At 30.3% G+C, this 24610-nt stretch overlaps 1 long non-coding RNA gene across 1 annotated transcript in view; it reads right to left on the bottom strand.

The window, feature by feature from the left end:
- The window catches only part of LOC133543836 (uncharacterized), a 129198-nt gene continuing 104588 nt past the window's right edge, over positions 1-24610 (bottom strand). The window contains exon 4 of the long non-coding RNA XR_009804531.1: positions 1-169. This is a non-coding gene — a long non-coding RNA (uncharacterized LOC133543836). The remainder of the gene's footprint in view (positions 170-24610) is intronic.

Below are 24610 nucleotides of genomic sequence, written 5' to 3'. Positions count from 1 at the left end.
GTGTGCAGCTTGTGTTGCAGGGCGCTGAAACGCTAGCTGAGGGATCAAGGAGCTCCTGGTCCTCCAGGCCAGCAGGTCCACTCCCACTGGTGTGACTTTGTCCTTCTCATGTGTGCACGCACTGAGACGGAAAAGCTGAAAGGTAGGAGTCGTGTCTCTGAGACATAACCTGAGACGGATGGACAGAGAGAGGCATAACATCAGGAACAAAAAAACGGGGATTATGGAAGATTTTTAAATGGCCTTTTTTTTCCCAAAATAATCCCTAAAAACAGCAGAAATATGACAACTCTCTGACTAGCTCATTTTTTAGGTTCCTAAAAACAGCCGAGCACTCTGTCATATAGAGCAGTGGTCCCCAACCGGGCCGCAGAATTTTTTTTTATTAATTTTTATTTAAAAAAAAAAAATATATATATATATTTATTTATTAAATCAACATAAAAAACACAATATACACTTACAATTAGTGCACCAAGCACAAAAACCTCCCTTTTTCATGACAAAAACGTCCTTTTTTCATGACAAAGAAAAAAAAAAAAAAGGAAACCCCCACCACCCGGGCCGCGGGACAAATTATTAAGCGTTGACCGGTCCGCGGAAACAAAAAGGTTGGGGACCACTGATATAGAGGATCTATGAAGAGCAGTGTTTTCAATAGATCCCCCAAAACAGCAGACGAAGCCTATTATTTCAGTACATTTTTAAAAACAGCGAAGTGCTCCTGTCAGATTGAAGATTTTTGACTCTGATTTTTTTTTCTTCAGTGGACCTAAAAAAAAAAAAAAACTAAAAAATATGAAACACTTTTGTTTAGCCTATTTTCCAGACTGTTTTCAAAAACAGCAAAGATGCTATTGTCACATAGAGCATCTTTGACTTGCAGATTTTTTTGGGGGGTAGATCCCAAAAAACAGCAGACATAAAATATCTTTGACAAACCTATTTGATTAAGTTGTGTTTCCAGTAGACACCAAAAATCAACACAAATTTGAAAAACTTTTGACTCGCCTATTTTTCAGACTGTTTTCAAAAACAGCAAAAATGCTATTGTCACATAGAGCATCTTTGACTTGCAGATTTTTTGGGGTGGATCCCAAAAAACAGCAGACATAAAATATCTTTGACAAAGCTATTTCATTATGTTTTTTTTCCAGTAGACACCAAAAATCAACAAAAATATGAAGAACTTTTGACTCGTCTATTTTCCAGACTGTTTTCAAAAACAGCAAAGATGCTCTTGTCACATAGAGGATCTTTGACTTGCAGGGGTTTTTTGGTAGATCCCAAAAAACAGCAGACATAAAATATCTTTGACAAACCTATTTGATTAAGTTGTTTTTCCAGTAGACACCAAAAATCAACACAAATTTGAAAAACTTTTGACTCGCCTATTTTTCAGACTGTTTTCAAAAACAGCAAAAATGCTATTGTCACATAGAGCATCTTTGACTTGCAGATTTTTTGGGGTGGATCCCAAAAAACAGCAGACATAAAATATCTTTGACAAAGCTATTTCATTATGTTTTTTTTCCAGTAGACACCAAAAATCAACAAAAATATGAATAACTTTTGACTCGCCTATTTTCCAGACTGTTTTCAAAAACAGCTAAGATGCTCTTGTCACATAGAGGATCTTTGACTTGCAGGTTTTTTTTGGTAGATCCCAAAAAACAGCAGACATAAAATATCTTTGACAAACCTATTTGATTAAGTTTTTTTTTACAGTAGACACCAAAAATCACCAAAAATCTGAAGAACTTTTGACTCGCCTATTTTCCAGACTGTTTTTCAGAAACGGCCAAGATGCTCTTGTCACATAGAGGATCTTTGACTTGCAGGGTTTTTTTTAGTAGATCCCAAAAAACAGCAGACATAAAATATCTTTCACAAACCTATTTGATTAAGTTTTTTTTTCCAGTAGACACCAAAAATCAACAAAAATATGAAGAACTTTTGACTCGTCTATTTTCCAGACTGTTTTCAAAAACCGCAAAGATGCTCTTGTCACATAGAGGATCTTTGACTTGCAGGGTTTTTTTGGTAGATCCCAAAAAACAGCAGACATAAAATATCTTTGACAAACCTATTTGATTAAGTTGTTTTTCCAGTAGACACCAAAAATCAACAAAAATGTGAAAAACTTTTGACTCGCCTATTTTACAGACTGTTTTCAAAAACAGCAAAGATGCTCTTGTCACATAGAGGATCTTCGACTTGCAGGTTTTTTTTTGGTGGATCCCAAAAAACAGAAGACATAAAATATATTTGACAAACCTATTTGATTAAGTTTTTTTTCCAGTAGACACCAAAAATCAACAAAAATATCAAGAACTTTTGACTCGCCATTTTACAGACTGTTTTCAAAAACAGCAAAGATGCTCTTGTCACATAGAGGATCTTTGACTTGCAGGGTTTTTTTGGTAGATCCCAAAAAACAGTAGACATAAAATATCTTTGACAAACCTATTTGATTAAGTTGTTTTTCCAGTAGACACCAAAAATCAACAAAAATGTGAAAAACTTTTGACTCGCCTATTTTACAGACTGTTTTCAAAAACAGCAAAGATGCTCTTGTCACATGGAGGATCTTTGACTTGCAGATTTTTTTGGGTAGATCCCAAAAAACCGCAGACATAAAATATCTTTGACAAACCTATGTGATTAAGTTTTTTTTCCCCAGGAGACACCAAAAATCAACAAAAATATGAAGAACTTTTGACCCGCCTATTTTCCAGACTGTTTTCAGTAACAGCAAAGATGCTCTTGTCACATAGAGGATCTTTGACTTGCAGGGTTTTTTTGGTATATCCCAAAAAACAGCAGACATAAAATATCTTTGACAAACCTATTTGATTAAGTTTTTTTTCCAGTAGACACCAAAAATCAACAAAAATATGAAAAACTTTTGACTTGCCTATTTTCCAGACTGTTTTCAAAAACAGCAAAGATGCTCTTGTCACATAGAGGATCTTTGACTTGCAGATTTTTTTGGGGGTGGATCCCAAAAAACAGCAGACATTAAATATCTTTGACAAAGCTATTTCATTAAGTTTTTTTTCCAGTAGACACCAAAAATCAACAAAAATATGAAAAACTTTTGACTCGTCTATTTTCCAGACTGTTTTCAAAAACAGCAAAGATGCTCTTGTCAAATAGAGGATCTTTGACTTGCAGGGGTTTTTTGGTAGATCCCAAAAAACAGCAGACATAAAATATCTTTGACAAACCTATTTGATTAAGTTGTTTTTCCAGTAGACACCAAAAATCAACACAAATTTGAAAAACTTTTGACTCGCCTATTTTTCAGATTGTTTTAAAAAACAGCAAAAATGCTATTGTCACAAAGAGCATCTTTGACTTGCAGATTTTTTGGGGTGGATCCCAAAAAACAGCAGACATAAAATATCTTTGACCAAGCTATTTCATTAAGTTTTTTTCCAGTCGACACCAAAAATCAACACAAATTAGAAAAACTTTTGACTCGCCTATTTTTCAGACTGTTTTAAAAAACAGCAAAAATGCTATTGTCACATAGAGCATCTTTGACTTGCAGATTTTTTGGGGTAGATCCCAAAAAACAGCAGACATAAAATATCTTTGACAAAGCTATTTCATTAAGTTTTTTTTCCAGTAGACACCAAAAATCAACAAAAATATGAAAAACTTTTGACTCGTCTATTTTCCAGACTGTTTTCAAAAACAGAAAAGATGCTCTTGTCAAATAGAGGATCTTTGACTTGCAGGTTTTTTTTGGTAGATCCCAAAAAACAGCAGACATAAAATATCTTTGACAAACCTATTTGATTAAGTTGTTTTTCCAGTAGACACCAAAAATCAACAAAAATATGAAAAACTTTTGACTCGTCTATTTTCCAGACTGTTTTCAAAAACAGCAAAGATGCTCTTGTCACATAGAGGATCTTTGACTTGCAGGGTTTTTTGGTAGATCCCAAAAAACAGCAGACATAAAATATATTTGACAAACCTATTTGATTAAGTTGTTTTTCCAGTAGACACCAAAAATCAACACAAATTTGAAAAACTTTTGACTCGCCTATTTTCCAGACTGTTTTCAAAAACAGCAAAGATGCTCTTGTCACATAGAGGATCTTTGACTTGCAGATTTTTTTGGGGTGGATCCCAAAAAACAGCAGACATAAAATATCTTTGACAAACCTATTTGATTAAGTTTTTTTTTTCCAGTAGACACCAAAAATCAACAAAAATATGAAAAACTTTTGACTCGCCTATTTTCCAGACTGTTTTCAAAAACAGCAAAGATGCTCTTGTCATATAGAGAATCTTTGACTTGCAGGTTTTTTTTGGTAGATCCCAAAAAACAGAAGACATAAAATATATTTGACAAACCTATTTGATTTAGTTTTTTTTCCAGTAGACACCAAAAATCAACAAAAATATGAAGAACTTTTGACTCGCCTATTTTCCAGACTGTTTTTCAGACACAGCAAAGATGCTCTTGTCACATAGAGGATCTTTGACTTGCAGGGTTTTTTTTGTAGATCCCAAAAAACAGCAGACATAAAATATATTTGAGAAACAGATTTGATTAAGTTTTTTTCCAGTAGACACCAAAAATCAACAAAAATATGAAAAACTTTTGACTCGCCTATTTTCCAGACTGTTTTCAAAAACAGCAAAGATGCTCTTGTCACATAGAGGATCTTTGACTTGCAGATTTTTTAGGGGTAGATCCCAAAAAACAGCAGACATAAAATATCTTTGACAAACAGATTTGATTAAGTTTTTTTCCAGTAGACACCAAAAATCAACAAAAATATGAAAAACTTTTGACTCGCCTATTTTCCAGACTGTTTTCAAAAACAGCAAAGATGCTCTTGTCACATAGAGGATCTTTGACTTGCAGATTTTTTAGGGGTAGATCCCAAAAAACAGCAGACATAAAATATCTTTGACAAACCTATTTGATTAAGTTTTTTTTCCAGTAGACACCAAAAATCAACAAAAATATGAAGAACTTTTGACTCGCCTATTTTAGACTGTTTTCAAAAACAGCTAAGATGCTCTTGTCACATAGAGGATCTTTGACTTGCAGTTTTTTTTGTGGATCCCAAAAAACAGCAGACATAAAATATCTTTGACAAACATATTTGATTTAGTTTTTTTTTTCCAGTAGACACCAAAAATCAACAAAAATATGAAAAACTTTTGACTCGCCTATTTTCCAGACTGTTTTCAAAAACAGCAAAGATGCTCTTGTCACATAGAGGATCTTTGACTTGTAGATTTTTTTTGGGTAAATCCCAAAAAACAGCAGACATAAAATATCTTTGACAAACATATTTGATTTAGTTTTTTTTCCAGTAGACACCAAAAATCAACAAAAATATGAAGAACTTTTGACTCGCCTATTTTCCAGACTGTTTTCAAAAACAGCTAAGATGCTCTTGTCACATAGAGGATCTTTGACTTGCAGGTTTTTTTTGGTGGATCCCAAAAAACAGCAGACTTAAAATATCTTTGACAAACATATTTGATTAAGTTGTTTTTCCAGTAGACACCAAAAATCAACAAAAATATGAAAAACTTTTGACTCGCCTATTTTCCAGACTGTTTTCAAAAACAGCTAAGATGCTCTTGTCACATAGAGGATCTTTGACTTGCAGATTTTTTTTGGGTAGATCCCAAAAAACAGCAGACATAAAATATCTTTGACAAACCTATTTGATTAAGGTTTTTTTTTCCAGTAGACACCAAAAATCAACAAAAATATGAAAAACTTTTGACTCGCCTATTTTCCAGACTGTTTTCAAAAACAGGAAAGATGCTCTTGTCATATAGAGAATCTTTGACTTGCAGGTTTTTTTGGGTAGATCCCAAAAAACAGAAGACATAAAATATCTTTGACAAACAGATTTGATTAAGTTTTTTTCCAGTAGACACCAAAAATCAACAAAAATATGAAAAACTTTTGACTCGCCTATTTTCCAGACTGTTTTCAAAAACAGCAAAGATGCTCTTGTCACATAGAGGATCTTTGACTTGCAGATTTTTTAGGGGTAGATCCCAAAAAACAGCAGACATAAAATATCTTTGACAAACCTATTTGATTAAGTTTCTTTTCCAGTAGACACCAAAAATCAACAAAAATATGAAGAACTTTTGACTCGCCTATTTTAGACTGTTTTCAAAAACAGCTAAGATGCTCTTGTCACATAGAGGATCTTTGACTTGCAGTTTTTTTGGTGGATCCCAAAAAACAGCAGACATAAAATATCTTTGACAAACATATTTGATTAAGTTGTTTTTCCAGTAGACACCAAAAATCAACAAAAATATGAAAAACTTTTGACTCGCCTATTTTCCAGACTGTTTTCAAAAACAGCAAAGATGCTCTTGTCACATAGAGGATCTTTGACTTGTAGATTTTTTTTGGGTAAATCCCAAAAAACAGCAGACATAAAATATCTTTGACAAACATATTTGATTTAGTTTTTTTTTTTCCAGTAGACACCAAAAATCAACAAAAATATGAAGAACTTTTGACTCGCCTATTTTCCAGACTGTTTTCAAAAACAGCTAAGATGCTCTTGTCACATAGAGGATCTTTGACTTGCAGGTTTTTTTTGGTGGATCCCAAAAAACAGCAGACTTAAAATATCTTTGACAAACATATTTGATTAAGTTGTTTTTCCAGTAGACACCAAAAATCAACAAAAATATGAAAAACTTTTGACTCGCCTATTTTCCAGACTGTTTTCAAAAACAGCTAAGATGCTCTTGTCACATAGAGGATCTTTGACTTGCAGTTTTTTTTGGTGGATCCCAAAAAACAGCAGACATAAAATATATTTGACAAACATATTTGATTAAGTTGTTTTTCCAGTAGAAACCAAAAATCAACAAAAATATGAAAAACTTTTGACTCGCCTATTTTCCAGACTGTTTTCAAAAACAGCAAAGATGCTCTTGTCACATAGAGGATCTTTGACTTGCAGATTTTTTTTGGGTAGATCCCAAAAAACAGCAGACATAAAATATCTTTGACAAACCTATTTGATTAAGGTTTTTTTTTCCAGTAGACACCAAAAATCAACAAAAATATTAAAAACTTTTGACTCGCCTATTTTCCAGACTGTTTTCAAAAACAGCAAAGATGCTCTTGTCATATAGAGAATCTTTGACTTGCAGGTTTTTTTGGGTAGATCCCAAAAAACAGAAGACATAAAATATATTGGACAAACCTATTTGATTTAGTTTTTTTTCCAGTAGACACCAAAAATCAACAAAAATATGAAGAACTTTTGACTCGCCTATTTTCCAGACTGTTTTCAAAAACAGCTAAGATGCTCTTGTCACATAGAGGATCTTTGACTTGCAGGTTTTTTTTGGTGGATCCCAAAAAACAGCAGACATAAAATATCTTTGACAAACATATTTGATTAAGTTGTTTTTCCAGTAGACACCAAAAATCAACAAAAATATGAAAAACTTTTGACTCGCCTATTTTCCAGACTGTTTTCAAAAACAACAAAGATGCTCTTGTCACATAGAGGATCTTTGACTTGCAGATTTTTTTGGGTAGATCCCAAAAAACAGCAGACATAAAATATCTTTGACAAACCTATTTGATTAAGGTTTTTTTTCCAGTAGACACCAAAAATCAACAAAAATATGAAGAACTTTTGACTCGCCTATTTTCCAGACTGTTTTCAAAAACAGCAAAGATGCTCTTGTCATATAGAGAATCTTTGACTTGCAGGTTTTTTTTGGTAGATCCCAAAAAACAGCAGACATAAAATATATTTGACAAACCTATTTGATTTAGTTTTTTTTCCAGTAGACACCAAAAATCAACAAAAATATGAAGAACTTTTGACTCGCCTATTTTCCAGACTGTTTTCAAAAACAGCAAAGATGCTCTTGTCACATAGAGGATCTTTGACTTGCAGGTTTTTTTGGTAGATCCCAAAAAACAGCAGACATAAAATATCTTTGACAAACAGATTTGATTAAGTTTTTTTCCAGTAGACACCAAAAATCAACAAAAATATGAAAAACTTTTGACTCGCCTATTTTCCAGACTGTTTTCAAAAACAGCAAAGATGCTCTTGTCACATAGAGGATCTTTGACTTGCAGATTTTTTTGGGTAGATCCCAAAAAACAGCAGACATAAAATATCTTTGACAAACCTATTTGATTAAGTTTTTTTTCCAGTAGACACCAAAAATCAACAAAAATATGAAGAACTTTTGACTCGCCTATTTTCCAGACTGTTTTCAAAAACAGCAAAGATGCTCTTGTCACATAGAGGATCTTTGACTTGCAGTTTTTTTGGTGGATCCCAAAAAACAGCAGACATAAAATATCTTTGACAAACCTATTTGATTAAGTTTTTTTTTTACAGTAGACACCAAAAATCAACAAAAATCTGAAGAACTTTTGACTTGCCTATTTTCCAGTCTTTTTTTCAGAAACAGCAAAGATGCTCTTGTCACATAGAGGATCTTTGACTTGCAGGTTTTTTTTTGTAGATCCCAAAAAACAGCAGACATAAAATATCTTTGACAAACCTATTTGATTAAGTTTTTTTTTCCAGTAGACACCAAAAATCAACAAAAATATGAAAAACTTTTGACTCTTCTATTTTACAGACTGTTTTCAAAAACAGCTAAGATGCTCTTGTCACATAGAGGATCTTTGACTTGCAGTTTTTTTGGTAGATCCCAAAAAACAGCAGACATAAAATATCTTTGACAAACCTATTTGATTAAGTTTTTTTTTACAGTAGACACCAAAAATCAACAAAAATCTGAAGAACTTTTGACTCGCCTATTTTCCAGACTCTTTTTCAGAAACAGCAAATATGCTCTTGTCACATAGAGGATCTTTGACTTGCAGGTTTTTTTTCTAGTAGATCCCAAAAAACAGCAGACATAAAATATATTTGATAAACATATTTGATTAAGTTTTTTTCCAGTAGACACCAAAAATCAACAAAAATATGAAAAACTTTTGACTCGCCTATTTTCCAGACTGTTTTCAAAAACAGCAAAGATGCTCTTGTCACATAGAGGATCTTTGACTTGCAGATTTTTTTGGGGGTGGATCCCAAAAAACAGCAGACATAAAATATCTTTGACAAACCTATTTGATTAAGTTGTTTTTCTAGTAGACACCAAAAATCAACAAAAATATGAAGAACTTTTGACTCGCCTATTTTCCAGACTGTTTTCAAAAACAGCTAAGATGCTCTTGTCACATAGAGGATCTTTGACTTGCAGGGTTTTTTTGGGTAGATCCCAAAAAACAGCAGACATAAAATATCTTTGACAAACCTATTTGATTAAGTTTTTTTTTTTTACAGTAGACACCAAAAATCAACAAAAATCTGAAGAACTTTTGACTCGCCTATTTTCCAGACTGTTTTTCAGAAACAGCAAAGATGCTCTTGTCACATAGAGGATCTTTGACTTGCAGGTTTTTTTTAGTAGATCCCAAAAAACAGCAGACATAAAATATATTTGACAAACATATTTGATCAAGTTTTTTTCCAGTAGACACCAAAAATCTACAAAAATATGAAAAACTTTTGACTCGCCTATTTTCCAGACTGTTTTCAAAAACAGCAAAGATACTCTTGTCACATAGAGGATCTTTGACTTGCAGATTTTTTTTGGGGTGGATCCCAAAAAACAGCAGACATAAAATATCTTTGACAAACCTATTTGATTAAGTTTTTTTTTCCCAGTAGACACCAAAAGTCAACAAAAATATGAAAAACTTTTGACTCGCCTATTTTCCAGACTGTTTTCAAAAATAGCAAAGATGCTCTTGTCACATAGAGGATCTTTGACTTGCAGGTTTTTTTTTGGTAGATCCCAAAAAACAGCAGACAAAATATATTTGACAATCATATTTGATTAAGTTTTTTTCCAGTAGAAACCAAAAATCAACAAAAATATGAAAAACTTTTGACTCGCCTATTTTCCAGACTGTTAAGTAATACTTTCACAAGAAAATATTGCAATATTACGGAAACAGAAAGAATATGAGAAATTGTTCCCAATTTTATACGAAAAAAGTCGACACAATGTGAGAAAAAGACTGCATTTAGTATTTTTTTTTTTTTTGTAATTGGTTTTTAATCTTCATTATTTACTTTAAGTTATTACAGTATGTCTCTATATACATATTTATTTATTTTTTTAAATGAATTATGGCCAAGGGGGCGCATATAAATTTCTTACACACATTTTTGTATTTGTTACCTTCTTGAGACCTGAGAAAAATGCCTACCTCTTTAGGACCAGCCTTTCTAGATATATAAAGATGTGTATTTACAACATGAATAATATATACATACTATGCAAATATTAAAAAAGTTTGTTGTGAAAAATAAGTTGAAATTTCACAAGAAAAAGGTCACAATTTCACGAGAAAACTTTGGCACCGATATATTAAAAGTCGTCATTTTACTCAACACGAGTCAAAATTTTACAAGAAAAAGTGAACATTTGTGCAATATCATGAAAAAAGTTGGAATTTTGTTCAATAACAGTCGCAATTTTACAAGAAAAGCTTAACATTTTGGCAATTTTGTGAACAGGGTCGTAATTTTACTCGACAAAAGTCACAATTTTATAAGAAAACTTTAAAAAATGTTGGCAATATTATAATATTAATCGGAATTTTACTTGGCAAAATTATGACAAAAGTCATAATTTTACTTGAAAAAATTCACTATTTTAAAAGGACAACAACAAAAATGGCAAAGTTGTGATAAAAGTCAGAATTTTATATGACAAATGTCGCCATTTTGCATGAAAAATTAATAAGTAATACTTTCACAAGAAAATATTGCAATATTACGGAAACAAAAAGAATATGAGAAATTGTTCCCAAATTTATAACAAAAAAGTCGACAATGTGAGAAAAAGACTGCTTTTAGTTCTTTTTGTTTGTTTTATTGGTTTTTAATCTTCATTATTTACTTTAAGTTATTACAGTATGTCTCTATATACATCATTTTTTTTTTTAAGAATTATGGCCAAGGAGGCGCATTTAAATTTCTTACACACATTTTTGTATTTGTTACCTTCTTGAGACCTGAGAAAAATGCCTACCTCTTTAGGACCAGCCTTTCTAGATATATAAAGATGTGTATTTACAACATGAATAATATATACATACTATGCAAATATAAAAAAGTTTGTTGTGAAAAATAAGTTGAAATTTCACAAGAAAAAGGTCACAATTTCACAAGAAAAACTTTGGCACTGATATATTAAAAGTCGTCATTTTACTCAACACGAGTCAAAATTTTACAAGAAAAAGTGAACATTTGTGCAATATTATGAAAAAAGTTGGAATTTTACCCAATAACAGTCGCAATTTTACAAGGAAAGCTTAACATTTTGGCAGTTTGTGAACAGGGTCGTAATTTTACTCGACAAAAGTCACAGTTTTATAAGAAAACTTAAAACATGTTGGCAATATTGTAATATTAATCGGAATTTTACTTGGCAAAATGATGACAAAAGTCATAATTTTACTTGAAAAATTTCACTATTTTACAAGGACAACAAAAAAAAATGGCAATATTGTGATAAAAGTCAGAATTTTATATGACAAATGTCGCCATTTTGCTTGAAAAATCAACAACTAATAATTTCACAAGAAGATATTGCAATATTACGGAAACAGAAAGAATATGAGAAATTGTTCCCAAATTTATAAGAAAAAAGTCGACAATGTGAGAAAAAGACTGCATTTAGTTATTTTTGTTTGTTTTATTGGTTTTTAATCTTCATTATTTACTTTAAGTTATTACAGTATGTCTCTATATACATATTTATTTATTTTTTTAAATGAATTATGGCCAAAGGGGCGCATTTAAATTTCTTACACACATTTTTGTATTTGTTACCTTCTTGAGACCTGAGAAAATTGCCTACCTCTTTAGAACCACCCTTTCTAGATATATAAAGATGTGTATTTACAACATGAATAATATATACATACTATGCAAATATTAAAAATGTTGTTGTCAAAAATAAGTTGAAATTTCACAAGAAAAAGGTCACAATTTTACAAGAAAAACTTTGGCACCGATATATTAAAAGTCGTCATTTTACTCAACACGAGTCAAAATTTTACAAGAAAAAGTGAACATTTGTGCTATATTATGAGAAAAATTGGAATTTTACCCAAAAACAGTCACAATTTTACAAGAAAAGCTTAACATTTTGTCAATTTTGTGAACAGGGTCGTAATTTTACTCGACAAAAGTCACAATTTTATAAGAAAACTTAAAAAATGTTGGCAATATTATAGTATGAATCGGAATTTTACTTGGCAAAATTATGACAAAAGTCATAATTTTACTTGAAAAATTTCACTATTTTACAAGGAAAACAAAAAAAATGGCAATATTGTAATAAAAGTCAGAATTTTATATGACAAATCTCACCATTTTGCATGAAAGATTAAGTTTACATAAAAAGTAATAATTTCCCCAGAAAATATTGCAATATTACGGAAACAGAAAGAATATGAGAAATTGTTCCCAAATTTATAAGAAAAAAGTCGAAAATGTGAGAAAAAGACTGCTTTTAGTTCTTTTTGTTAGTTTTATTGGTTTTTAATCTTCATTTTTACTTCAAGTTATTACAGTATGTCTCTATATACATATATTTTTTTTAAATTAATTTATGCCAAAGGGGATGCATTTAAATTTCTTACCCAAATTTTTGTATTTCTGACCTTCTTGAGACCTCTGAAAAATGCCTACCTCTTTAGGACCAGCCTTTCTAGATGTATAAAGATGTGTATTTACAACATGAAGAATATATACATACTATGCAAATATTGTGATAAAAGTCAGAATTTTATATGACAAATGACATCATTTTGCATTAAAAACTAATAAGTTTACATAAAAAAGTCATCATTTTATGAGAAAATATTGCAATATTACAGAAACAGAAAGAATATGAGAAATTGTTCAAAATTTTACCCCAAAAAAGTCAACAAATTGTGAGAAAAAGACCGCTTTTACTTCATTTATCTTGGGAGAATTTTTTATTTGTAATTGTTTTTTCATCTTCATTATTTACTTCAGGTTATTTATTTATTTTTTTGTATTAATTTTGGCCGGAGAGGTTAGGGTTAGGGTCTCAATTCCTTACACACACTTGTTATTTCATAAGTTGGCCAGAGAAGGAGCACTTTTGAATTTTTACACACACTTGTTATTTCATATGGTGACCAGAGGGGGAGCGCTTTTAAAAGCGACACACAGTCAATTTGAAAAATCCCTCCTTTTTGGGACCACCCTAATGTTGATAGATGTCACCAGCAGGGGTGCAAATGAGACATTTTTTAGATTTATGTCATCACTTGTTCACACCTCCTCCTATGGAAGCTACTTTTCCTTTTTCATGTCTAAAGCAGTGTGGAAATACTAGAACACACACAGGCACGCACACACACACACACACACACACACACACACACACACACACACACACACACACACACACACACACACACACACACACGCCACCGGCTATAAAGCTAATGAGTGTAACTGAGGGATGATCTTGCCCTTTGTTGCAATTCTATTAAAGTGATGGAAGTTGGGCAAGGAAAGAACCAGAAGGAAAGGGTCTCAGCGAGGCAAGATGGCCCAGGAGTTACGACCATATTGAGCGGAAAGGAAGAGGGCGGAATTACAACAGGAAGCCTCTGTGCTTTTTTTTAGGATAAAAAAACAAACAAAACCCTATTAAGTACATTAGATAAGAGCGTGCAAAGGTGCGACCATATATGGTAAATGGGGGCGGAGCTACATCTGGACAATTATTGTTATTGTTGTTTCTTGCTGATAAAAAAGTCATTTTTTCTCCTTGTGTGTCGTTTAGATGAGAAAGACGAAACTATGAGATAAAAAGTATTCCTGAGATAAAAAGTCGTATTCATGAGATAAAAAAAGGTGTTTAGGAGATAAAAAGTACAAGTTATGAGATAAGAAAAGTACAAATGATGATGTTATAAGTCATAAGATAAAAAGTAAAAATTATAACATGAAAAGTTGGAATTTTTTACTCTTTATCTCATAGTTTTGACTTTGTAACTCATAATTATAACTTTTCATCTCATAATTTCGATTTTCTAATCTCATAATTTCGATTTTTTTATTTCTTAATTGTGACTTTTTATCTCACAGTTATGACTTTAATCTCGTGATTATAATTTTTTTTATCTCATAGTGAGGACTTTTTATCTCATAATTTCGACTTTCTTATCTCACAATCTTTGACTTTTTATGTCATAATTATGACTTTTTATCTCATAGTTGTGACATTTTTTTATCACATAGTTAAAATATTTTATCTCATAATTATGACTTTTCATCTCATTATTATAACTTTTTTATCTCATAATTTTTGACTTATCTCATAGTTATGAATTTTTATTTTATAATTATAACTTTGTATCTTATAATTTTGACTTTATCTCATAATTTCACATTTTTATCTCATTAGTATGACTTTTTATCTCGTAATTATTTCTTTTTATCTCATAATTTCGACTTTCTTATCTCACAATTTCGACTTTTTATCTCATAATTATGACTTTTTATCTCATAGTTATGTCTTTTTATCTCATAATTTCGATTTATTAGCTCATACATATAACTTTTTACTTCTTCGTCTCATAATTTTACTTCTACTTTTTATCTCATAATTATAACTTTTTAGCTCATAGTTATAACTTTTATATCTCATAATTATGACTTGTTTTCTTATGGTTATGACTTTTTATCTCTTAATTTCGACTTTCTTATCTCATAATTTCAATTTTTTATCTCATAATTATGACTTATTATCTCATAATTTTAACTATTTATCTCATAATTATGACTTTTTATCTCATATTTATGAATTTTTATCTCATAATTTCGATTTTCTAATCTCATAGTTATGACTTTTTATCTCATAACTTTGACTTATTAGCTCATAATTACGATTTTTTTTATCTAACAATTTCGACTTTCTTATCCCGCAATTTCAACTTTTTATCTCATAATTATGACTTTTTATTTCATAGTTTTGAATTTTTATCTCATAATTATGACTTTTTTTAATCACATAGTTATGACCTTCTATCTCATAATTATAACTTTTTATCTCAAAATTTCGACTTATCTCATAGTTATGACTTTTCATCTCATAATTTCGACTTTTCAGCTCATACATATAACTTTTTATCTTATAATTACGACTTTGTCTCATAATTTGACTTTTCAATCTCATAATTATCACTTTTTATCTCACAATTGTGACTTTTTATCTCATAATTATGTTTTGCCATTGAGGTATTTTTTCCAATGGCGGAAACATAAATATATATAAAAGTATTTTAAATATTAATATTAAACATGAAAAAACCCTCTTTGTAAACATCTTTCAATTTGGAGTAACAACAAAGTTATGAACAAAAATACAGCAAAAAAAAACCCATAAAACAAAAAGTCGCCAATATCCTCTGAGACTTGATTTTAATTTTTTTTGTGTGAAAATAATTAATGGATTCATAATGGGATAATTTTTACTTTTGATCTCATAATTATGACTTTAAATCTCATATTTATGAATTTTTATCTCATAATTTCGACTTTTTTTCTCATAATTTTGACTTTTTATCTCTTAATTATGACTTTAAATGTAATATTTATGACTTTTTATCTAATAATTATAACTTTTTATCTCATTATTTCAACTTTCTTATCTCATAGTTATGACTTTTTATCTCATAATTATGACTTTTTATTTCATAATTTCGACTTTGTATCTCATAATCATGACTTTTTATCTTACAGTTATGACTTTTTATCTTATAATTATGACTTTTTATCCCATAAATTCGACTTTTTATCTCATAATTATAACTTTTTATTTCACAATTATGACCTTGTATCTCATAGTGAGGACTATTTATCTCATAATTATAACATTTTATTTCAAAATTTCAACTTTCTTATCTCCTAATTTCAATTTATCTCATAATTGTGACTTTTTATCTCATTGTTATGACTTTAATCTCATAATTATGATTTTTTGTCTCATAGTTATGACTTTTTCTCTCATAATTATATTTTTTTATCTCATAATCATGACTTTTTATCTCATAGTGAGGACTTTCTATCTCATAATTTAACTTTTTATCTCATAATTTCAACTTTCTTATCTCACAAATTTCGACTTTTTATCTCATAGTTATGACTTTTTATCTCATAGTTATGACTTTTTATCACATAGTTAAGACTTTTTATCTCATAAATCCATCCATCCATCCATTTTCTACCGCTTATTCCCTTTCGGGGTAGCGGGGGGCGCTGGCGCCTATCTCAGCTACAATCGGGCGGAAGGCAGGGTACACCCGGGACAAGTCGCCACCTATGACTTTTTATCTCATAACTTTTACTTTTTAGCTCATAATTTTGACTTTTTATCTCACAATTTCGACTTTCCTATCCCACAATTTCAACTTTTTATCTCATAATTATGACTTTTTATCTCATAATTTCGACTTTTCAGCTCATATATATAACTTTTTATCTTATAATTTCGATTTTGTCTCATTATTTTGACTTATTATCTCCCAATTACAACTTTTTATCTCACAATTTTGACTATTTATCTCATAGTTATGACTTTTATCTCATAATTTTGACTTTTTAGCTCATACATATAACTTTGTATCTTATAATTACGACTTTATCTCATAATTTTGACTTTTTATCTCATAATTATAACTTTTTATCTCACAATTGCGACTTTTTATCTCATAATTATGCTTTGCCATTGAGGTATTTTTTCCAATGGCGGAAACAGGCTTCCATAAATATATGAAAGTATTCGAAATATTAATATTAAACATGAAAAAACCCTCTTTGTAAACATCTTTCAATTTGGAGTAACAACAAAGTTATGAGCAAAAATACAGCAAAAAAACCTTGTATCTCATAGTGAGGACTTTTTATCTCATAATTATAACTTTTTATCTCTAAATTTCAACTTTCTTATCTCCTAATTTCAATTTATCTCATAATTGTGACTTTTTATCTCATCGTTATGACTTTAATCTCATAATTATGACTTTTTGTCTCATAGTTATGACTTTTTATCCCATAAATTCGACTTTTTATCTCATAATTATAACTTTTTATTTCACAATTATGACCTTGTATCTCATAGTGAGGACTATTTATCTCATAATTATAACATTTTATTTCAAAATTTCAACTTTCTTATCTCCTAATTTCAATTTATCTCATAATTGTGACTTTTTATCTCATTGTTATGACTTTAATCTCATAATTATGATTTTTTGTCTCATAGTTATGACTTTTTCTCTCATAATTATATTTTTTTATCTCATAATCATGACTTTTTATCTCATAGTGAGGACTTTCTATCTCATAATTTAACTTTTTATCTCATAATTTCAACTTTCTTATCTCACAAATTTCGACTTTTTATCTCATAGTTATGACTTTTTATCTCATAGTTATGACTTTTTATCACATAGTTAAGACTTTTTATCTCATAAATCCATCCATCCATCCATTTTCTACCGCTTATTCCCTTTCGGGGTAGCGGGGGGCGCTGGCGCCTATCTCAGCTACAATCGGGCGGAAGGCAGGGTACACCCGGGACAAGTCGCCACCTATGACTTTTTATCTCATAACTTTTACTTTTTAGCTCATAATTTTGACTTTTTATCTCACAATTTCGACTTTCCTATCCCACAATTTCAACTTTTTATCTCATAATTATGACTTTTTATCTCATAATTTCGACTTTTCAGCTCATATATATAACTTTTTATCTTATAATTTCGATTTTGTCTCATTATTTTGACTTATTATCTCCCAATTACAACTTTTTATCTCACAATTTTGACTATTTATCTCATAGTTATGACTTTTATCTCATAATTTTGACTTTTTAGCTCATACATATAACTTTGTATCTTATAATTACGACTTTATCTCATAATTTTGACTTTTTATCTCATAATTATAACTTTTTATCTCACAATTGCGACTTTTTATCTCATAATTATGCTTTGCCATTGAGGTATTTTTTCCAATGGCGGAAACAGGCTTCCATATATATATGAAAGTATTCGAAATATTAATATTAAACATGAAAAAACCCTCTTTGTAAACATCTTTCAATTTGGAGTAACAACAAAGTTATGAGCAAAAATACAGCAAAAAAACCTTGTATCTCATAGTGAGGACTTTTTATCTCATAATTATAACTTTTTATCTCTAAATTTCAACTTTCTTATCTCCTAATTTCAATTTATCTCATAATTGTGACTTTTTATCTCATCGTTATGACTTTAATCTCATAATTATGACTTTTTGTCTCATAGTTATGACTTTTTATCTCAATTATAATTTTTTATCTCATAATCATGACTTTTTATCTCATAGTGAGGACTTTCTATCTCATAATTTTACTTTTTATCTCATAATTTCGACTTTCTTATCTCACAAATTTCGACTTTTTAATCTCATAGTTATGACTTTTTATCTCATAGTTATGACTTTTTATCATATAGTTAAGACTTTTTATCTCATAAATATGACTTTTTATCTCATAACTTTTACATTTTAGCTCATAATTTTGACTTTTTAATCTCACAATTTCGACTTTCTTATCCCACAATTTCAAAGTTATGAACAAAAATACAGCAAAAAAAACCCTCATAAAACCAAAAGTCGCCAATATCCTCTGAGAATTGATTTAATTATTTTTTTAGTGAAAATAATTAATGGATTCATAATGGGATAATTTCGACTTTTGATCTCATAATTATGACTTTTTATCTCACCATTATGACTTTTTGACTCATAATTTCGACATTTTTTCTCATAATTTCGACTTTTTATCTCATAATTATGACTTTAAATCTAATATTTATGATTTTTTATTTAACAATTATAGCTTTTTATCTCATTGTTTCAACTTTCTTATCTCATAATTTTGACTTTTTATCTCATAGTTATGAATTTTTATTTCATAACTTTGACTTTTTATCTCATAATCATGACATTTTATCTTACAGTTATGACTTTTTATCTTATAATTATGACTTTTCATCCCATAAATTCGACTTTTAATCTCATAATTATAACTTTTTATTTCATAATTATGACCTTGTATCTCATAGTGAGGTGTGACAATGTGTCACTTCATTTCTGTTAGTTTTTCGTGTTTTTGTAGTTACTTCCTGTTCAGTGCTCTTATTTTGTTGTATTTCCTGTTTTTATTCACGGAGCACTGTTTTTCTCTTTTCGTTGATTGGCAGCGGTTCACACCTGCTGTCAATCACACTAGTGTCTATTTATGTTTCACTCGAGCACTCCTCTCAGTGCTCGATGATAATATTATGTTGAGAATGTTTATCTGCACGACTGCTTTATGTTTGCTTTTGTTATTTTCTTATGTGTATTAAATTCCTCTTACCTTCACTCAACTCTCCTGGATTCTTGCATACTCGGGGACACACAACTGCAGCCATGCGACATCCTAACAGTGAGGACTATTTATCTCATAATTATAACTTTTTATCTCAAAATTTCAACTTTCTTATCTCCTAATTTCAATTTATCTCATAATTGTCACTTTTTATCTCATCGTTATGATTTTAAGCTCATAATTATGACTTTTTATCTCATCGTTATGACTTTAATCTCTTAATTATGACTTTTTGTCTCATAATTATGACTTTTTATCTCATAATTATATTTTTTTATCTCATAATCATGACTTTTTATCTCATAGTGAGGACTTTCTATCTCATAATTTTACTTTTTATCTCACAATTTCGACTTTCTTATCTCACAAATTTCGACTTTTTATCTCATAGTTATGACTTTTTATCTCATAGTTATGACTTTTTATCTCATAGTTATGACTTTTTATCACATAGTTAAGACTTTTTATCTCATAAATATGACTTTTTATCTCATAACTTTTACATTTTAGCTCATAATTTTGACTTTTTATCTCACAATTTCGACTTTCTTATCCCACAATTTCAACTTTTTATCTCATAATTATGACTTTTTATCTCATAATTTCAACTTTTCAGCTCATACGTACAACTTTTTATCTTATAATTTCGATTTTGTCTCATAATTTTGACTTTTTATCTCACAATTAGAAGTTTTATCTCACAATTTTGATTATTTATGTCATAACTTTTACTTTTTAGCTCATAATTTTCACTTTTTATCTCACAATTTCGACTTTTTTTGTCTCATAATTATGACTTTTTATCTCATAATTTCGACTTTTCAGCTCATATATATAACTTTTTATCTTATAATTTCGATTTTGTCTCATAATCATGACTTTTTATCTCATAGTGAGGACTTTCTATCTCATAATTTTACTTTTTATCTCACAATTTCGACTTTCTTATCTCACAAATTTCGACTTTTTATCTCATAGTTATGACTTTTTATCACATAGTTAAGACTTTTTATCTCATAAATATGACTTTTTATCTCATAACTTTTACTTTTTGTCTCATAATTTTGACTTTTTATCTCACAATTTTGACTTTGTTATCCCACAATTTCAACTTTTTATCTCATAATTATGACTTTTTATCTCATAATTTCGACTTTTCAGCTCATACATATAACTTTTTATCTTATAATTTCGATTTTGTGTCATCATTTTGACTATCTCACATTTAGAACTTTTTATTTCACAATTTTGACTATCTCATAACTTTTACTTTTTAGCTCATAATTTTCACTTTTTATCTCACAATTTTGACTTTTTTTGTCTCATAATTATGACTTTTTATCTCATAATTTCGACTTTTCAGCTCATACATATAACTTTGTATCTTATAATTTCGATTTTGTCTCATCATTTTGATTTTTTATCTCACAATTAGAACTTTTTATCTCACAATTTTGACTATTTATCTCATAACTTTTACTTTTTATCTCATAATTTTGACTTTTTATCTCACAATTTGGACTTTCTTATCCCACAATTTCAACTTTTTATCTCATAATTATGACTTTTTATCTCATAATTTCGACTTTTCAGCTCATACATATATCTTTGTATCTTATAATTACGACTTTGTCTCATAATTTTGACTTTTTATCTCATAATTATAACTTTTTATCTCACAATTGTGACTTTTTAGCTCATAATTATGCTTTGCCATTGAGGTATTTTTTCCAATGGCGGAAACAGGCTTCCATAAATATATGAAAGTATTTGAAATATTAATATTAAACATGAAAAAACCCTGCATCTTTCAATTTGGAGTAACAACAAAGTTATGAGCAAAAATACAGCAAAAAAAAACCCTCATAAAACAAAAAGTCGCCAATATCGTTTGAGAGTTGATTTAAAAATTTTGGGGGAGAAAATAATTAATGGATTCATAATGGGATAATTTCGACTTTTGATCTCATAATTATGACTTTTTATTTCATCATTTCGATTTTTATCTCATAATTATGACTTTAAATCCAATATTCATGATTTGTTATCTAATAATTATGACTTTTTATCTCATTGTCTCAACTTTCTTATCTCATAATTTTGACTTTTTATCTCATATTTATGACTTTTTATTTCATAACTTCGACTTTTTATCTCATAATCATGACTTTTTATCTTACAGTTATGACTTTTTATCGTATAATTATGACTTTTTATCCCATTAATTCAACTTTTTATCTCATAAATATAACTTTTTAATTTCATTGTTTACGACCTTGAATCTCATAATGAGGACTATTTATCTCATAATTATAACTTTTTATCTCAAAATTTCTACTTTCTTATCTCCTAATTTCAATTTATCTCATAATTGTGAGTTTTTGTCTCATAGTTATGACTTTTTATCTCATAATTATAATTTTTTATCTCATAATCATGACTTTTTATCTCATAGTGAGGACTTTCTATCTCATAATTTAACTTTTTACTTTAACTTTCTTATCTCACAAATTTTGACTTTTTATCTCATAGTTATGAATTTTTATCTCATAGTTAATACTTTTTATCTCATAAATATGACTTTTATCTCATAACTTTTACTTTTTCTCATAAATATGACTTTTTTATCTCATAACTTTTACTTTTTAGCTCATAATTTTGACTTTTTATCTCACAATTTCGACTTTCTTATCCCACAATTTCAACTTTTTATCTCATAATTTCGACTTTTCAGCGCATACATATAACTTTTTATCTGATAATTTCGATTTTGTCTCACAATTAGTACTTTTTATCTCACAATTTTGACTATTTATCTCATAACTTTTACTTTTTATCTCATAATTTTGACTTTCTTATCCTACAATTTCAACTTTTTATCTCATAATCATGACTTTTTATCTTATAATTTCAACTTTTCAGCTCATACATACAACTTGTTATCTTATAATTTCGATTTTGTCTCATAATTTTGACTTTTTATCTCACAATTAGAACTTTTTATCTCACAATTTTGACTCTTTATCTCATAGTTATGACTTTTTATCTCATAATTTTGACTTTTTAGCTCATACATATATCTTTGTATCTAATAATTACGACTTTGTCTCATAATTTAGACTTTTTATCTCATAATTATAACTTTTTATCTCACGATTGCAACTTTTTAACTCATAATTATGCTTTGCCATTGAGGTATTTTTTCCAATGGCGGAAACAGGCTTCCATATATATATGAAAGTATTCGAAATATTAATATTAAACATGAAAAAACCCTGCATCTTTCAATTTGGAGTAACAACAAAGTTATGAGCAGAAATCCAGCAAAAAAAAAAACTCATAAAACAAAAAAGTCGCCATTATCCTCTGAGGGTTGTTTTAATTTTTTTGTGTGAAAATAATTAATGGATTCTTAATGGGATAAATACAATTTGAAGGGATTTGCATAGATAAGGTTAAGTGTGACGTAATGAAGGCGGTGACGACTGAGCATGTGCGGCAGCCGTGCTTTCTGAGCACATTTCCTGCCTCCCGGGGTCACAAAGAGGTCGCTGACCTTTCCCTCTGTCAGTCGTCCAGCTAATGAAGCAACTTCATGCTGATGAACGGCTGCAATTGTCACCTAATTACCAGGGAAAGGCAAGTATGGCACATATTTCCAGCGAGCTCAATGTTACCATAAATACTCATTCTCGCCATGAGGACGCCTGGCACATATAATCAAATGAGTGGGGGGGCCGTGAAAGGTCAGGACTTTAGCCCGCAGCCATTTTTCAAGGTGTGTTAATGCTGCACACACGTGGACGCTACGTTTTTTGGAGCCATTTTGTGCCGCGAAAGAAAGAAAGAAAAAAAAAAGCCATTTTCATTTGAGCTGTCATGCGGCTCCATATATGATCCTGAATGATTCATGCACACATTCATAGGCGGGCGACACCATGAATTAGTCATGGCCGCCACGTGAAGCGAAGCTGACAGGAGAAAAATTGCAGCCTGTTGAGTCGTGCCGCTGATATCCATCTCTTGTACGGACGTGGCAGGAATGGAGGAACCAAATGGAGGCCGCAGAAGAAGGAGCTCGCTGTTTGGCGGCAAGAGGGGGTGTGTCATGCTAATGGCCGCTGGATCATGGTCTCTTCGCCAAAAGTGACTTTGTAAAGACAGCCTGGTGCTGATGTTGGTCCTGCTGCCTCTTGATCGGCACACAGCAGGGGGGAACATCTTTATCATGACCTCATGCTACATCTTTATCATGACCTCATGCTACATCTTTACCATGACCTCATGCTACATCTTTATCATGACCTCATGCTACATCTTTATCATGACCTCATGCTACATCTTTACCATGACCTCATGCTACATCTTTATCATGACCTCATGCTACATCTTTACCATGACCTCATGCTACATCTTTATCATGACCTCATGCTACATCTTTATCATGACCTCATGCTACTTCTTTATCATGACCTCATGCTACATCTTTATCATGACCTCATGCTACATCTTTACCATGACCTCAAGCTACATCTTTATCATGACCTCATGCTACATCTTTATCATGACCTCATGCTACATCTTTATCATGACCTCATGCTACATATTTATCATGACCTCATGCTACATCTTTATCATGACCTCATGTTACGTCTTCATCATGACCTCATGCTACATATTTATCATGACCTCATGCTACATCTTTATCATGACCTCATGTTACGTCTTCATCATGACCTCATGCTACATCTTTATCATGACCTCATGCTACATCTTCATCATGACCTCATGTTACGTCTTCATCATGACCTCATGCTACATCTTTATCATGAACCTCATGCTACATCTTTATCATGACCTCATGCTACATCTTTATCATGACCTCATGCTACATCTTTATCATGACTTCATGCTACATCTTTATCATGACCTCATGCTACATCTTTATCGTGACCTCATGCTACATATTTATCATGACCTCATGCTACATCTTTATCATGACCTCATGTTACGTCTTCATCATGACCTCATGCTACATCTTTATCATGAACCTCATGCTACATCT

Source organism: Nerophis ophidion, linkage group LG26 (assembly GCF_033978795.1).
Source record: "Nerophis ophidion isolate RoL-2023_Sa linkage group LG26, RoL_Noph_v1.0, whole genome shotgun sequence".
Classification (NCBI taxonomy): Eukaryota; Metazoa; Chordata; class Actinopteri; order Syngnathiformes; family Syngnathidae; genus Nerophis; species Nerophis ophidion.
This window is presented reverse-complemented; position numbering and strand designations above follow the sequence as displayed.